Source organism: Phyllostomus hastatus, unplaced genomic scaffold (assembly GCF_019186645.2).
Source record: "Phyllostomus hastatus isolate PE091 unplaced genomic scaffold, TTU_PhHast_1.1 phas_scaffold_501, whole genome shotgun sequence".
Classification (NCBI taxonomy): domain Eukaryota; kingdom Metazoa; phylum Chordata; class Mammalia; order Chiroptera; family Phyllostomidae; genus Phyllostomus; species Phyllostomus hastatus.
In genome coordinates this window covers 3,665,370-3,680,688 of record NW_025334033.1, presented here as the reverse complement: position 1 = coordinate 3,680,688, position 15,319 = coordinate 3,665,370, and the positions used below count along the sequence as shown (strand labels likewise).

Sequence of the window (15,319 nt, the reverse complement as noted above, 5' to 3'; positions counted from 1 at the left end):
GAAAGGTTGACTAGATGGAAAAAGGGCTTCAGTTCAATTACAGCTCTCTGAGTCCTTAGGATTCTGGGTCCTCTCCCCTGTCTGCGAAGGAGAGCTGAGTCAAGTGAGAGTTAAGTGGGGGTGTTCCTCCACAGTGTTGTTTGCTTAGTGCTATACCATGGGAATCAGGGTTGGGAGACAGGAAGAAAACAAACCCAAGGGAAGGTTGCAGTGAAGCTGAATTAAAATGGGATCTTAGCCCTGGCTGTGTGGCTCAGTGGACTGAGTGCCAGCTTGAGAACCAGAGTCACGGGTTCCATTCCTAGTCAGGGCACATGCCTGGGTTGTGGCCTGGGTCCCCAGTTGAGGGTGTATGAGAGGCAACCACACATTGATGGTTCTCTCCCTCTCTTTCTCCCTCCCTTCCCCTTTCTCTAAAAATAAATAAAATCTTTTTTTAAAATATGGCCTAAATAAATATATAAATAAGTAAATAAAATGCGGCCTTAATTGTAGGCGAAAAATGGACTCTGGAGCCAAGTGTAAGCAAAGAGTTGGATGAGCAGGTTTGGGTTTAACACAGAAAGATGACTTGTATAACTTTGAAAATACTACTGGAAAGTGACAAGGTAGGCATCATGTAGGGTAGGATATGACAGTGCACACACCATGAAGGAAATTTAAAAGCAAACTTGCCTTAGGCAAAATAGTAAAGTTCTCCCAAGACTAGGATCTACCTTTTGGACTTCATTCAGTGTCTTCCACCCAATGCTGGCTAGTCAGGACACTTTCCCTACCTTTCCTATTATAACAACCCCTACCTGTCCCTTACTTGTTGTAGTCCTCAAGAGCAGACAAGCATTCAATCTGAGACCTGAAGAATGGAAAAAGCAAGCAGTGGGAATAACACATGCAAAGACTTGCTGGTGGGAGAGTCTATCATGTCCAAAGAAGTGGGAAGAGCGAAGCAAATAGATGGCAATGGGGGGCTGAGGAGAAGAGGAAGTGACCCTGGAGACATGGTCAGAATACCTATCCCATGGGGCCTTTAGACCGTAATAAGAAGTTTGAATTATATTCTGTGACAGAATGATGCTAAAGGGTTTTAAGCATGGAAATATAAAACATATATTTTAAAAGCTCATTCTAGGTGCTACAGGACTGGATTAGAACTATAAGAGTGGCGGCCAGTAAGAGGCTCTTACAATGGTGCAGAGTGAGACACTGGGGCTGAACGTGAAGGAAGCATGGAGATGGAGAGAAGTTTGGACAAAACTGAGATATAAGCAGCAATGACACGATGTGCTGGTGGGATGGGGCAGGCAGAAGAAGGCTGCTGGCTTGCATGGGTTATGTGTTTTAAAGGAAATTCAGATTTCAAGGTGATTCAAAGACATCTCCAGTCCTGCATTGGGAAGAAGGCATCACCCAAAGATGGGGTTTGCTCTGGGTCTTGAACAGTGTTAGGGTTTGCTGAGAGAAAGGGAGGTAGACTGAATGAGCAGACGGTGGTTTTAGGGACAGGAAGGTAGAGGGGAGACCTGACTAGAGTAGGGGGTATGGACTGGGACGCAGCAATCAGGTCGGCTGGGTAAGGCTAGAGCATGGGCTTTGGAAATGCAGATGTGCTGTGTTCTTCCTTATAAAACACACATGATAAAGAACTGCCCTTCAAAACTGCTGTGAGGACTAAATGGGATAATATTGATTATATGTTCAGGACTTGATACATAGTAAGATCTTAATTAACATTCTATAATTATTGTTACTAATATTCTCATAATTATAAATAGCATATAATATACAATTACACATTATGCACACGCATGTGCAGTTCACTCACCACTTCTGTGCACAATAGATGCAAGACTTATTGACTAGGAGGATAAAGAGCTTCCATTCAAGTACAGCTCTCTGAGTCCCCATGGATCTGGGCCCTGCCTGGGAAGGGGAGGGGTGTGTGTGTGTGTGTGTGTGTTGTGAAAGAACTGAAAGCTGAAAGACAAGTCTGGAAATCTAGATTTGATATGAAAGAATGTGTTTTTGCTGATGACATTTCTAGAGAAGAGAAGTGGTCCACTGAATGATATTTAAAGAAGGTAAATTCTGGAATTTGGGTCCAGAATCCAGAATAGTCTAGTAAACACAGGTCCTTGCTGAATGACTAGTCCAAGAGCAAATAGAGAATTTAGAGTACATACTCAAAGGCCAAGAATATAGAGCTAGGTTCTCTTTCATCTGACAAAAGAGAGACTGACCTCAATAAATGTATGCACTAAGAAAATGTATGACTTCATGACAGAAGGTTTAAAGAGGTTAATTAATAATCACCATATCCTTACATTACATGGTCTTTTAAAAAAATCTAAATTAGCTTCCTGAATTCTCAGGGTAGGAAGTACTTTTCATGCCACTTTGAGGCTCCTCCCCAGTTGAAGGACCTTATTTTAAAACTGTTTAAACCTTACAGTAAAGGGTAGCCACATTCTCTTTTATACCCATTAGCCCACAGTGTTAATTCCATTGTGTTATAATAACTGGTTTGACTTTTAATACATAAAAGGGAGCTCTGTCACTGAAATATAATAGGAGGATTCCAGTTTTTACAAAGAAAACTGTAGGTTGGTGGGGGTGAGAGATTCAGGAGGAAGAACTTGGTAAGTGCTTACGTTAAATATACATCTTAATAGGGAGGATACAAAAACTAAAAAAATATATCCATACTCTAAGAGAATGAAACATGATCTCAGGAATCAAAAATCTGCCACAATATGCATATGTCAAATGGGAGATCCTATCAACTGGGTCCCCACTGCATCAGAATGAGCAGGACCCCTGCAGACATGCAGCATGAATAAGAAATAAACTGTTGTTATGTCAGCCACTGCAACTGTGTTTGTTACCACTGCACAAACTCACTTTGGACACTCACCTCCCCAGGATTTCACTTGGTTTTAGGGCTCTGAGATGATGTTATGCCAGCTAAATAATACATTTGAAATAATAAATGTAATCCACAATATTTGTTATTTTAGTCAGAACCGTTTTTCTGGGTTTCCATTGAAAATCTGTGATTGGGCAATTTTATTCCACTTGTTGATGGTGAGGGGAGTTTTGTTTTTCTTGGGCATACAAATAAAATAGAAAATCTATCTGAAGTTACTCCAGTTACATTTTGTTGGTTCAACATGTGAGTAGGATGCTAAGAAAGTACAAATGAAGGATTTAATCCAGGTTATTTTGGTTTAGTCTGTGTCCAAAGTTTGCATCCAAACCTGCCTTATCATAGAATTATACTACCTTTAGCTATTGCCAGGTGGTTCATTTGGTTGGAATGTCTTCCCATATACCAAAAGCTTGCAGGTTCAATTCCCGGTTGAGGCACATATCTAAGTTGCAGGTTTGATCCCTGGTTTGGGAGGCAACCAACTGATGTTTCTCTCTCTCTCTCTCTCTCTCTCTCTCTCTCTCTCTCTCTCTCTCTCTCTCTCTCTCCCTCTCTCTCTCTCCCCCCACCCTTCCTTTCTCTCTAAAATCAATAATGAAACATATCCTTGGGTGAGGATTTAAAATATATATATATCTCCTTATTTTTAAAAAAAGCTTCAAGATATAATTCATATACCATACAATTCACTCACGTAGAGTGTACATTTCAACTGTTTTTTAGTGTATTCACAGATAAGTGCCATCATCACCACAGTCGATTTTAGAACATTTTCACTACCTTAAAAAAAGAAGCCTCAGACCCTTTAGCTCTTAGTCATTTGTGCCCCTATCTAAAAGGACTTTGGTGGAATTATCTGCTTACATATACCTTCTCCCCAGGGAAAAGTAAAATTATGACTTTTGTCTTAATAAATGCCTCTATTGCAAGAAAAATGATCAGGGCGCTTGTTCATGTGATTCCTTCTGCATGGCCTGTTTCTTCCTCGTATTGGAGAACCTCATTTGCACTGAGCTTTCTTGACACACATCTAAGCTGGACTCCTGCCTCACCTCCACTCCTGGTTCCTTTTCTTCATATTACATATATTATGTTTTGTTTTCATGTAACATTATATATATGTAATTTACATGCAATAAAATGTGCCCATATAAAGCATGAAATTAAATGAGTTTTGACAAATGTATATACAAAGTAAACAAAACCCCAAATGAAAACATAGCACATTTCATAACCCACCAAATTTCTTCAAGCTCCTCCAATTCAATTCTCTGCACTTCAACCACAGACAACTCTTTTTGTCACCATACATTACTTTTACCTGTTCTGCAATTTCATATTAATCATAATTCAAATTATTAGTTTGCTTATCTTTTTTTCTGTCTGTACTGCTAGACTTTTATTAACCAGATTTTTCTCTAGCACAGAGAGTCTGGCATGGAGCCAGAGAGTGCCAGCATGAAGACCCCAAATCATTCTCTTTATCAATTTTGATTTAAAAAATTGAAGTATTTAAATATTTGAGGGTGGGACTTCTGGTCAAGATACCGGCATAAGCAGACATGGCTTGTCTCTTCACACAATGACATCAAAATTACAACTAACATATGGAACAACAATCTATTAGAACTGTCAGAAATTGAGTTGAATGGAAGTCTGACAACTATGGAATTAAAGAATCCACATCCATTCAGACTGATAGGAAGTGAATAGACATGGAATGGGCTGGCCCCTCACCCGTGTGTGGTGGAAAAAAATTTGGGAGGGCTATCTTGTGAGCAAGAAGTCCTAGCTGCACACTAGGCCCCTCAGCCCAGGATTCCAGGTTAGGAAGATAAGTTCCCACAACTTCTGCCTATAAAAACCAGCAGGGATTGAGTCAGTGGAAGAAACTTCTGGAGCTCTTAGCTGTTCTTCTTCCAAGAACCCACACACAGACTTACTCAGACTCCCCCCTCTTAGCTCTAGCACCAGGGTAGCAGCTTGAAAGGCACAAGTGGTATACAGGGAGAAACTGAAGTGTCTGGCATCAAAGTGAGAAGAGGGCATTGTTCCTTTTCTAAACCCTCCCCCAACAGAGCTTGCAAGCTGGTGCCATATCTGAGGCTCCATCAACCTGGCTAACACTGTTTGACACACTTTGGAGATCCCAGAGACTTTACCCCACCCAATTTACGGGCCCACCCAAGCTACTTTCCATATGAATAGCTGGTCTTGGCTCATGCTTCACAACTTACTAAATCCTATCAAACAAGTAACATTTGGCCTCAGGAACCCCAGACTAAGCTCTAGCGGCAGCCAGCCTAGATTCACAGCTTGGCTTCATCTGGGAATCTCTAAACCCAACAAAGTTAGCAGCCATCTTAGATTGCTTTATAGCTCAGGAAGGATGGCCCCAGACAAAATACAGGTGGGACTGATTTTGGCTTACACCACCTGGGAAACCCCAGAGCTAGCACACCCACTGAACACCTACAGACCATGTCAGAGCACCAACACCCTGATCTTACATAGCTGATACTCCATAGAGGGCAGAGGTTTGTGGTCAGTGGTCACAGCTAATCTTTTAAGCTGGCTGGCCTGGGTAAATCTCTCCCATTGATCTGCCAACAGCAACCAAATCTCAACTACAGGAAGAGGGTGTATTCAGCCCACATGAAGGGCACACCTCAAGTACCCAGCTTGGGGGATAGCGGAGCTGTGCCACTGGATTCTGCAGGACATCTACTACATTAGGCCACACTACCAAGTCATGAGTCAAAGCAGCTCTACCTGATACATAGAAACAAACACAGGTAGGCTGCCAAAATGAGGTGACAAAGAAACATGGCCCAAATGAAAAAACAGATCAAAACTCCAGACAAGGGGCTGAATGCAATGGAGATAAGCAATCTATCAGATGCAGAGTTCAAAACACTATCTATAAGGATGCTTAAGGAACTTAGTAAGGACTTCAACAGTGTAAAAAAAGATCCAATCAGTAACAAAGGATGCACTAATTGAAATAAAGAACAATTTACAGAGAAACAACAGTAGAGTGGATGAAGCCAAGAATCAAATCAATAATATGGGACATAAGGAAGCAAAAACAACAAATCAGAACAACAAGTAGAAAAAAGAATCCCCCAAAAGGAGGATAATTTAAGCAGCCTCTGGAACAACTTCAAGAAGTCCAACATTCACATCATAGGGGTGGCCAGAAGGAGAGGAGAAAGAGCAAGAAATAGGAAATCTGTTTGAAAAAATAATGAAAGAAAACTTCCTTAATATGGAGAAAGAAATAGACATGTAAATTCAGGAAGCACAGAGTCCCAAACAAAATGCCAAAGGTTAAAGATAAAGAGAGAATCTTAAAAGCAGCAAGAGAAAAACAGATAGTTATCTACAGGGGAGTTCCCACAATACCGTCAGATTGCTTCTTGGCCTTTTGGCTAAGATCAAGTATAGTATCGGTTTTTATCAGTTTAATATCTGATGCATCCTCTATCCATAACACTGTCAGCTGCTTTCTCAAAAGAAACTTTACAGACTAGAAGGGATTGGCAAGAAATATTCAAAGTCATAAAAAGCAGGGACCTACAGCCAAGATTGCTCTACCCAGTGAAGCTATCATTTAGAATTGAAAGGCAGATAAAGACCTTTCCAGACAAGAAAAAACTAAAAGTTCTTCATAACTAAACCATATGATATATTAAAGAGGCTTATTTAAGAAAAAGAAGATCAAAATTATGAATAACAAAATGGCAATAAACACATACCTGTCAACACTAGTATCTAAAAAGCAAACTAAGCAAACAAGAAAAACAGAGACAGAACCATGGATGCAGAGAGTGTTTTGATTGTTGTCAGATGGGAGAGGGGTGTGGGAGAATGAGTGAAGAGATGAGGGGATTAAGAAATACACATAGGTAATTACAGTATAGCCATGGGGCTGTAAAGTACAGTATAAGAAACGGAGTAACCAAAGCACTAAGATGTGTGACCCATGTACATGAACAATGGTTGGGGGTTTGCCTGAAGTAGTGGGGCATGCTGGGTGCAGGAGGGGCAAAAGGGGGAACTGTAATAGAATAATCAATAAAATATAATTAAAAATAATAAATATTTGAGGGTAACAGTGAGGACTTTATTGCAAGGGGTTAACAAACAGGAGTCTTTTGTTTTCTCATCTTCCCTGCCCTCCCCATTTTCATTACCACAATGTCAAGGGTATCCCTGAATGGTGGAGAAAGGCACAATAGGGGTCACATTCTTTTACCTTTGGGTAAAATGTGTTAATCATTTTAAAGAATGGATAAATATAGCCTCATTTATTCATAAATGTTTTATAGCTTTCAACTTCATAAAGACATTTTTAAGGGTAAATCCCTGCCTTTGATAATAGGACATGGTATCAACTCAAGCCATATCTCCACCTCTGAAAATACACTCGAGCTCAAGATGTAAGTTCTACCAACAATATCATATGACCATTACTTTTTTTTAGTCCTCACCCAAGGTTATATTTTATTGATTTTAGAGAGTTGGAGGGGGAGAAAGAAACATCTATGTGAGGGAGAAGCATCAATCAGTTGGCTCTGGTATGTGCTCTATGCTCCAACCAACTTAGCCAATCAGGGCACTTTTTTGACAAAATATTTCTATTGCAATAATATAATCAAACCTTACATCATATACCTGTGAACTGGCATCTCAGTCACCCACAGGGAGGACGATGTCCTGTTTGGCATTTCTACCTTATAGATGGAGGAGCTGAGGTACAGAGACACAAGGCTTTTCCTTGCTTCCTTTGCACACCTTCATTTCCAGTTTGGCATCCCTCTTCAGCTGAAGTTCTAAATCTCTTTCTCTCTCAACGATCTAGGACACATGAGAATTAACCTACTCATGTAGATTATAGGGCCCCAGCCCTCATTAACCTTAATATTGAAAGAAATACAGCATTTGCAGTAGGAAAAGTAGAAATGCTCTTCTGCTCAGCACCAATAGCAACATTTGCATTAACTGAGGAAATGGGCTTTTTATGAGGTAGTTCATCCTATGCAAATGCTTCTTTATAGTCAGCGAATATTTCACATTTATGACATTGGTGAATTTGTGGGCCCCTTTGAAAGTATTGTACAATTGCATTCCTGAGGTTATTTAATAGCAGATCAAGGTGCTGTCTACCTTGTATTTTCATGATATCTTTTGAATTAATGACTCAGTCCTGATATTCTCACCTTCTTCCCAGTGGGTACCTGATTGCTATTTGTTGAAGCATTGAGCAGTTGGCATTTCATTCTTAAATATTAAAGTCAAATGTATTCTATTCTTCCTCTCTTTCAGAGGTCAGACCCTCTGTCTTCCCCCTGCTTGCTGAGCCAGGCTTTGCTTTAATGGGATTTAAGTGCTGATCGAATCTTAGCCACGACCTCCCCCCACCTCTTTGGGAGATGTTGCTCTTATTGATGACACTGAGTTTGAGAGGACAGTCACTATGTGTGGGGAAGGGAAAGAGAAAAGAGAACAGGTATAAATTCATAACCCAGGAGAGTTAGAGAGATGCCGGAGGACTTGCTCGAACCACAGGGGAGGCAGAAACAGGAGGCTGGTGAGGAAGAAGCTGCTCAGAAGTAGCACCAACCATGACCTTTGGCCAGCAGTACAGTTTCTAGTAGCCAATGAACCTGTGTAAGAAAAGCTGGGCAACTGGAACACATGCCCAGAACTGGTAACTTGTGAACTCCCTCATTTTGCTAAGCCCTGATGACACCCCCTTGCCAGGTAGGGGGTCAGACTTTTCCAAGAGGGCTGGGAAAATTCCCATGACTTTTTCTCTTCCATTTTTGAAAATGGTCACTACTCTCCTCTTAACCCAGGCCAACAGGCAAATATTACATTGCCCTATAATAATTTGACACTGTTTTTAACTATGTGTTTTAAGCTGTGGGTCATGAGCCACTAGATGAGTCTTCAAATCAGTTGAACAGATTCTTTCTTTCTTTCTTTCTTTCTTTCTTTCTTTCTTTCTTTCTTTCTTTCTTTCTTTCTTTCTTTCTTTCTTTCTTTTCTTTCTTTCTTTCCCCCCTCCCTTCCTTCCTTCTGTCTCTCTCTTTCTTTCTTTACTTTTTTATTTTTTCAGAATATTTTTTATTTTTTAACTTTTTTAAAAATCATTCAAGTACAGTCTTCTCCATTTCCCCGCCACTACTCCCTCTCACCCCAGCCATCCCCATTTCCTACCCTTGATCTTATCGCTCTTTGGTTTTGTCCATGTGTCCTTTATAGAGGTTCCTGAAAACCCTTCCTCCTTTCCCCACCACCCCATTATCCCTTCCCACCTCCCCTCTGGTTATTGTCAGTTTGTTCTTAATTTCAATGTCTCTGGTTATATTTTGCTTGCTTGCTTGTTTGTTTTGTTGATCAGGTTCCACTTATAGGTGGTATCATATGGTATTTGTCTTTTACTGCTTGGCTGATTTCCCTTAGCATAATGCTCTCCAGTTCCATCCATGCCATTGCAAAGGGTAGGAGCTCCTTTCTTTCTGCTGTGTAGTATTCCATCATGTAAATGTACCATTGTTTTTTGATCTATTCATTTACTGATGGGCACTTAGGTTGCTTCCAGCACTTGGCTATTGTAAATTGTGCTGCTATGAACATTGGGTGCATAGTTTCTTTTGGATTGGTGTTTCAGGGTTCCTAGGATATAATCCTAGCAGTGGAATTGCCAGGTCAAAAGGCAGTTCCATTTTTATTTTTCTGAGGAAATTTCATACTGTTTTTCACAGAGGCTGCAGCAGTCTGCATTCTCACCCACAGTGTACTAGGGTTCTTTTTTCTCCACATCCTCTCTAACACTTGTTGTTTGTTGATTTGTTTATGATGGCATAGATTTCAAACAGCATAAAAAAATCAAGCAAGGCAGAGAATAGAATATATTAGATTATATAGTGAGGGTAAATAATAAATTACAACATGAAATGCTTTCAATGAGAAAAAGTTTGAAAATCACTGGTTTACAACAATCAATTTTTAAATATTCTTTTAAAAAATTTTTATTGGGAAAAATATCAAATATATATAAAAGCAGTGACAATAGTAAAGTAAATTCTGGTGTCTCTTCATCTAGTTTCTAAATTGTCTTTTGTAGATAGTACGATTCTATTCATCTCCTTCAGTAATTTATTTTTTATATATATGCCCAAGGACATATATATAAAATACATATGAATTTCACTTACTTTTAACTACTAGATAGTATGCCACCAAATGAATAATCACATTTTGATACTTCTATTATTGAATTGTATGATTTTTATTTACTACTTTTTTCATTTTGTTTGTTGCCTCTTCTCCCTTTGCTGACAATATGGACTGACTGTTTGTGTTGTATCATTCCCAAATTCACATGTGGAACTCCTAATCTCCAATGTATTTGGAGAGGAGACCTTTGGTTCATTAGAATTAGGTGACGTCATGAGGATGGTACCCTCATGATGAGATTAGTGCCCGTATAAGAAGAGAAACCAGAGAGCTTGCTTTCTCTGTCGTTCCTCCCTCCTTGTGAGAATACAACAAAAAGGTGGCTGACAGCAATCCAAGGTGGGAGCCTTCACTAGGAACTGAACTGGCTGACACCTTGGTCTTGGACTTCTCAGAACTGTGAGAAAATAAGTTTGTGTTGTTTAAGCCATCCAGCCTATGATTTTTTTGTATGGCAGTTTGAGCAGACTAAGACACTGACTTCTTTTGAATTGATGTCTTCTCTACTATATTTTTGTTTGGGAGTTTTTTTCTCTACTACCCTGGAAGTTTTACATTCCATTTTTATTCTTACTGTGATTGCTCTTAAACATTTAATATACATTTAACTCAACACAATCTGAAGTTAATCTCTATACCCTTCCTGTTATGTTTGCCTTATTTAATCCCTACTCACCCACATTAAGTATTTACAGTAGATACTCAATTTATAAACAAGACTACCTTTTTAATGACCTTGTTCTCATATCCCAATGTCACAGTCTGGGGTTTCTTTCTTTCTTGATTGATAATTCTTTGAAATTCTTTCAGCAAATGTTTGTGAGAAGGTAACCCTTTCATTCTTTGTCTCAAAAAAATTTTAATACTCTCTTTTAATATAGTTGGGTATATAGGTGTATTAAAATAACTACAAGGCAGTGCTTATATTTGAAAGAAAAAATACTGGTAGTTTTCTTTAGGCACTTGCATATTCTGATTTTTCTAAGCTGAATATTATTTGTATAATTTCTCAAAACTTAAAGAACACACAACAAAAGACCTGAAATATTTTGATCACTAGCTCATCAAATAAGTGCCAAATCTTCATGTATTCGGATCATGTTTCTGCAAGATTTTCTTCCAGAGAACCACTGAAGGAGATAGTGTTGCCAGGACACCGTACAGATAGCCCCCTTAGATAATTAAAATGAGGAGGCTGCCCCTCATTCTAGACGTAGGTTTCAGCATCCATTTGCACAACTTCAATGCAAGCATGCCTTCAGTCCTACTTTCTGCTTGGCATTATAAATTCCCCTACCCAGTGATGGAATATAGTGTCTGCTTTTGTGTAAAACTTGAAGCTGGAGTGTGAAAGAATCATAGCGAGCACCCCTGCACCTGGAAAGTATGGCTACATCCCTTTTCCACTTTCAAAGCAGATTTTTTTTATGCAAGTAATGTTCCAATTGGCCTTGGGAACAGCATCTGTGCATGGGATGGAAATCCAGAGCACAACCCAGGTCCCCTCCAGAGTCACCAGATTTCAAAGGACAGCAGTAAAAATTAGATTTCCTAGGGAGAGGTCACAGCCAGTGACATTGAGCTAACATCACCTTTCCAGTTGCTTGGGGCATTGGTCAGCTTGAGAAATCTGAATTCTGTTCACACAGAACTTCAGTCAATTAGTCCACACTGCTATTTTATTTTTAGCAGATTATGTTTGGATTCTTGTTTCCTCTTGGGTTTAGGTTTAAAATTTTCCCCCTGGCTCCTATCACATTGTATCTTGCAGATTATATAGTCTCTAAATTAGCTTCTCCTCCTCATATTTGTAGCCAGTAGATTTCTTTAAGATAACATTCAACCAAACCACTCCTGACAGGAAAACCCATTTGGTGACATGCACCTCCAAACTGGCCATGAGAAATTCAACAGAAGGCAGGTGTTTTGCCTTGTATTCAGTATAGAGATGTCATTTTCAGGATTTCCTTATTGAAAAAACCCAATGAAAACTTCAACATAAAAAGTAAAATTGTAGGACCTCTGTATCACAGATGGAGAAGCACATGCATTTACTCAATTTCCCTTCAGAAATATCTCTAATAAACCAGAAAAGGGATTTTTAAGAAGACATAATCTATAAAGGCAAAATGACTAGAAAAATGGGAAGCAGACAGACAAGTGATAATAACTAAGCAGTCAGATATAGAAAAAAGCCAGCAGCAACTACGTTATTTAGCAGAAACCTGCCTCCCCCACCCCACCCTCTTAGAAACTAGGAGTGAAGGCAAGGTAAGAATGTAGCTAAAATCAGGATGATTGCTTAAAAGTCTATTTAAGAAGAAATTAAAATTCTGTATTTCCTTTTCCCGCCATATAGCCAAATAACTGCCTTTCCACCACCCTGGCAGAAAACTGGCTAGCTGGCCTCAGGAGACAGCCTCAGGAGACAGTCCCAGGACTACAGGCACACCGGCCATAGTTGATGGCAGGGAGACAATGTTGTCAACAGAGTGATTAAGTGGCCTTTGGATTCTTGAATCCACAAGCTCACTTTCTCCCACTGGCTCCCCAAATGTTGGAAGCCAGGGCTGCACCCTCTAGGCAGGATATTGTGGATTCTTATCTCCAGAATCTGAACAGCCAAGTGAGATACTCTACACCAGGGTTTCTCAACCAAAACTACTTAAATTTTGGTCAGGATGACTCTTTGTTGTGAGGGGCTGTCCTATGCACTGTAAGATGTGGAGCAGCATCCCTGACCCCTACCCACCAGATGCCAGTAGCACAGCTGACACTGACATCCATAGTCAGCAGGTCCCACTTATCATGAACTGGGAGGTTCCAATCCGTTCCTTAGTACTTAATTCGCTATTAAACATGCTGACAACCAAAAATCAGAAGATAACCTAGGAGGAAGGCCTCTAATGTGAAATATGGAGATCAAAATAAACTTCAAAAAATATTTAGAGAAAACACAGACTATGCAAGGGAGAAGATCTCAAAAATTATAATGATTATCCTGAGGGACTAAATAGTACAAAAGAGCTCTTGAAAATTAAAAATATGATTAAACAAATTTTTAAATGCAATAAAACATTGGAGAAATCTCCCAGAAAGCAGAGGAAAGAGACTGAGAATTCAAGAAGATAAAAATTAGAGGATGAGTCCAAAAGAACCAATATTCAAGTGATAAATTCTAATGGGAAAGAACAGAGACCAGAGTGAGGGGTGAGGGTCCAAAGGAAATCACCAACAAAATAATCAAGAACTTTTCCTACAGTGGAGATGCATGAGTTAGTGGATTAAAAGGGCCCTCTAAAGCTCTAGCATTAAGGTCTACATTAAGGCAAAACTATTGTGAAATTTTGGAATACCAGGGTCAAAGAAAAAATCTGAAAAAGCTTCTAAAGAAAAATTGCATACAAGTCAAGGAACCTGTATAAAGGACCCATGGACAAAGACAATGATGGGAGGTGGGGGGATGGGTAGGGTAGGGAAAAGTAATGGGGGGAAAATGGGGACAACTGTAACTGAACAACAAAAAATAATTTTTTAAAAGAAAAGTTGCATACATTATTGAAGAATCAAAAAGGCTTTGTACTTCTCAGAAGTAACACTGGAAGTTGTAAGACAATAGAGTAATGCCTATACATTCTAAAGGAAATGATTATGTAACTGCAGATGTGAGAGTGCTTGAATATTTTCCTCCCATGGACTTTTTCTCAAAAAGCTATTAAGAGGAGGTGCTTCATGAGTACAAGGGAGAATATCAAGAAAGAAGAAAACAAAGCAAACGATTCCACATGGGAGAGAGGGAAAGGAATTCTGGGATGATGGTGAAGGTATACCCCAGCACATACATTGTCTACTTCTCCAAGCATTCTAGATTGGAGAAGTCAGAATGTTCTGGAAGAAATTTCTCCAAGAAAATGTAATTAATAAAATATGGTATATTCAAATGTTTTGAGAAGTGACTGAGACAGAGAACTTGGGGTTGAAATAATGATAAGACCTTAAAAAATTAAGCAAACATACATAAATGTTCGTATCAGTGAGAATAAAATTTTGTACAAAAAAAATGAGAAATTTGCTGGCCAGGTAGCTCAGTTGGTCAGAGCATCATACTGAAACTATAGGCGTGTGGGTTCTATCTCCAGTCAGGGCACATACAAGCATCAACCAATGAATACATAAATAAATGGAACAATAAATCAATGTTTCTTGCACACTTCTCTCTTCTCATTCTCTCTCCATCTCTCTCTGTCTCCCCTCTCAAATCAGTAAATAATAAAAAAGAAAATGTTGATGATTTAACTACATAAAAATAATAAAATTAAAAAATGAGAAATTTTGGAATACATATAGGATTCAGTTGGGAAGTTTTTACATAGCCATGATACTATGAACTCTGAGTACTTAACAAAACTATATTATTTTAGGAAGATGGTAGAGCAAGAAGGTGAAGTGTGTGGTGGGACAAAGAGGTAGTGATGAAGATAACCACTGAATCCTCTTCTTCCCTCATGTAAAATTAGATCAGGCCTGGTACCTGATCAGCCACTGTGAGAACATTCCTGTGTAGATGTGCACAGTTCCTATTCCACAGATATATAAATTCCCTGATCTCATGGCTTCACAGTTGGATCCCAAAAAGTATCAGCTGAAGCATTAGATATGTATCATGGCTCTTGATTTAGCCATTTCCTAGCTGTATGATTTGAGCAGGTCACTTAAGCTCTCTAAGCCTCAAGTTGATACCCAGTAACATGGGAAATTTTATTTAAACAACAATTATTGAGCGATTCCCATGGGTCCTATGAGTACAGAAGTAAAAAATACAGTCCTTGACTTCAAGTTCAAGGAGGGCAGTAGACAAGGAAGCTCATGTGATGTATACAGAGTGCTGAGGGAATACAAAGAAGTGGAGACTAACATTGAGCATCTATTGTGCCAGGTAATACCAGGTAATGCTCCCAGTAATGCAGTGGTATTATCTATAATTACAGTGGAGGAAGTCAATGCTCAGAAAGGCTAAGTAACTGAACCCAAATTTCATGGTGAGAAAGGATATAGGCTCAAACCTTTCATGGCCCCATGTCATTCTCTTCAAAAACATGTGCCTGCTAAGGTCATCACACCTAGACAAACAGAGGTTAAAGTCCG

At 39.3% G+C, this 15,319-nt stretch overlaps 1 pseudogene; it reads left to right on the top strand.

Moving 5' to 3' along the window:
- The first annotated feature begins 6,337 nt into the window (after positions 1 to 6,337).
- On the top strand, positions 6,338 to 6,451 carry LOC123809078 (annotated as a pseudogene).
- Positions 6,452 to 15,319: the final 8,868 nt, after the last annotated feature.